We start from the raw sequence: 3,504 nt of genomic DNA on the forward strand, positions 1-3,504 counted from the left end.
AAACAAACAAAAAATTTCCATGTAAAGTCACATGTTGCAAATTACCTCCATCTTTGTCTTCTAATTAATTAAAATTTAAAATTAAGATGAAAATATTATTTGTCAATATAAGGCTCAAATATTTGGCTGTGACACTTTGTGTGGGGATTTTGCTCCCTCCTGTACTCAGTGTGAGGAGGGTGTGTCCTGAGTACTCATTGCCATTCAGCTTTCACACCAGATCAGACACAATCCATAGAATGGAGACAAACTCAGTGGCCTGCAATCGAGTCCCAGCTGAGCCCTGCCTCCATCTGACAAATCATTAACAGGAAAATCCATGAAAATGAGAATGCATGCTTAGTGTTATAAACTACTAAGTTCTGAGTTGTCTAAAATCACTAATAGGCAAATGTTAACCTATAAAATATCTAGCCATACACATAAATGGATTTTATTAAAATATAGCCATACAAGGGATTTTAACAAATGCAAACATTGAAACCTAATTCTTGACACTGTCACTTTACCTGAAACAATAAAACCAAATTAAAATAAAAATTAAAAAATAGAAAAATATGGCCTTAATGTAATGTTTAAGAATCCATTTAGAAAGATATTATCCTTTCCAACTGAATAATATTTGAGAATAAAGAGCAATATTTACTTTATTTATGAAAATGTGCATATATGTTTATAATACACATATAGGTGCATTACATTATATACATTTGATACATTGTTAACTCTGCATGTTTATGTATACTTATATTTAGATCAAAATAAGGCTTATTTTCCAGATTAATCTAGGTGTCTCTTTCTGTTTTTGAATTATTTGTGAATTTGGAGATACAGTATTGCCTTGATATTTATTTATTCTATTTGAAAAATAGAAGTCACAACAGTGGGAGGTCTACAAGGCTTACACCTCATGGCCACTCTGCAAAGCGTGATAAGCAATTCGGTGGCACAGTCTCATAGACTATTGGTTCTGGCAGATGATCAGGACTTAGAAGAAACACAGCTGAAAGATGGGAGACAAAATGGTTTGGAAAACTATGACTGCAATTCTCAAAATTAGCCAGGGTAAAAAATAAATACTTCCCAAGTAAATAGTCATCTAAAGGCTATTGTTGAACAGGAGTTTCTTAATAATTAACATAAAATCTCACATAGACTTAAGGCTATCACCTCTCCCAGCTCTCTTAGCCAGACTTCTCAAACAATACCATGGAGGCCCATGCGTGGCCTTAACAATGTGGATTTCAACTAATGGAAGCTCACTTGGCTACTGGCACCTCTGTGCATCCAATGTGCCAAGAGCTTTGACCCCTCCTCAAACCCTAACATTGGGGATCAGACTAACAACTGGTGTCAAGTGAGGACAGTGGACCAGCAGGACTCTCCAGTTCCTCCCCCAATGTTACACCATTGAGCCTAAACCTGCCTCCCAGGCTGCTTGTGCAGTGAGGTTATGAGGTCCCAGACAGCTGCATTCCCTGTGATTCATTTAGTGATGAAGGGTCTATCTCTGGAAATATTTTACAGCATTTACAAGTCCTGCATGGGACTCTAGTCCTCTGAAAACTTTGTTTCCTTGACAACCCGAATCCCCCAAACTTTGAATTAATCTAAAACTGCTATTTGTAGATCAGGCCTGCAACAAAATAAATGTTTTCCTGGTCTTTGAGTCTCTCCATTAGATGATGCATTTTTAAAGGCAGAGAATTAGGGAGAGATGGTTTGTAAGGATTTTGAATTTTTCTAATTATATCTAATAGTTTCTTGGTAGATTACAGCATTTCCTCTGAAACAATTCTTTCACTTGTAACTATGAATCAATTGAAGCTATAATTATTCTCTGCTGTCTTCAGTTTGAGCTTCTGTTCCTCAGACTAGACAATGTGAAAAGCTGTGTTGAGTGAACTTCCTATTTTTTTTTTTTTTTGGCAGTTTTTTGTCTGGGTCTGGATCTGAACCCACCACTTCTGGTATATGAGGCTGGTGCCCTACATTTTTGAGGCACAGGTGCCACCCAATATTTTTATAATCCAATTTCTCTTTTTTCTTCGGGCTGTCAATATGTATATGTAAATGGCCATCACAGAATAATTTTTCACTTAGGAAGAAACATAGTTTATTTCTTCAATAATTTTGATTGATCATGCATCCAATGTTTAAAGAACAAAATTCTGGGGAGGAGGAAATGCAGTTATAGGCTTAGACAGGAATAGATGGTTCCTAATAAAGTGGGCATACAACCAGAGAGGAGGAGGGCAGAAGATACTCTCTGGGTTCCTTTTGCCCAAGACTTCCTTATGGAAAGACTTTCATTGGCCAAATTTCTTCCCCATCGCTAGTAATAAGACAAGATGACAGTGTGTAATTCCTAATATGGGACACTATGAAGAACTATCTCTTCTGTGATATTCTTGTCAAAAATATGTAGTCTCAATATAAGCAATAGAGAAGATCAGAAAAAAAGTCTTAAAACTTCTTTATCAGTACATGCAAAAAGTCTGAAGGTCAGGAAAGACTAAGAAAGAATAAATAACTGATAACACATCTGAGGAGATTAAGAAGACATGATGATTGAATGCAATATTGGATACTGTAATTTCATTCTGCATCCAGAAATTCATACTATAATTTCAATCTGTAAAAAAGGCATCAGTGGAAACAAAATCAGGGAAATCCATATCTGTACTTAATACCACTACATCCATGTTAGTTTTATGGTTTTGATCATTATACTGTGGTTATGTAATATCTAAGATGTTTATCATTAAGTAAAGGTGGAATTTTATTGATCAAACTTTATTATTGCTGAAACATTTTTTAAGACTAAAATTATTTCTAAATTAAATGAAAGATAAAAATCAGAATAATTAAATATGAGAAAAGATGTGAGATCTTATTTGTAGTTATTTTATACAAATGGAATCTTGTTAGTAACCTCAGGCTGCCATCTGACTATTGGGCTCAGGTAATCCTTCTGTGTAGTTAGGACTGTGGGTGAATGCCACAATGTCCTGCATATAGACCCTGAGTTCTTAATGACCAATTCTTCAAGTATAATACTGGATTTCCTCCAATTATCTATAGCATATTCACTTATTTGCTTAATCTTAAGCAGGACATAGATGTTTTGAGATTGCTAGGGAATACTTCTGAGAATAAGAAATCAAGACATTAGAGTTCAGTTCCTCTTTTGAGCTCTATTTCTCCTTAACTCAAGGGTGTGGACACTGGATTTTCTACTCAAAATTTATTTATGCTAATCTACAGCCCCATTCCCTTTCAATGGGGCCGTTATGTTCAGTCAATTCACTTTAGAAAACACTTCTTTGCTCCGCGCCTGTGGCTTAAGCGGCTAAGGCGCCAGCCACATACACCTAAGGTGGCGGGTTCGAATCACCAGCCTGGGCCTGCCAAACAACAATGATGGCTGCAACCAAAAAATGGCCAGGCATTGTGGTGGGCGCCTATAGTCCCAGCTACTTGGGAGGCTGAGGCAGGAGACTC

This window comes from Otolemur garnettii, unplaced genomic scaffold (assembly GCF_000181295.1).
Source record: "Otolemur garnettii isolate 467f Iridium unplaced genomic scaffold, OtoGar3 scaffold00147, whole genome shotgun sequence".
NCBI classification, from domain to species: domain Eukaryota; kingdom Metazoa; phylum Chordata; class Mammalia; order Primates; family Galagidae; genus Otolemur; species Otolemur garnettii.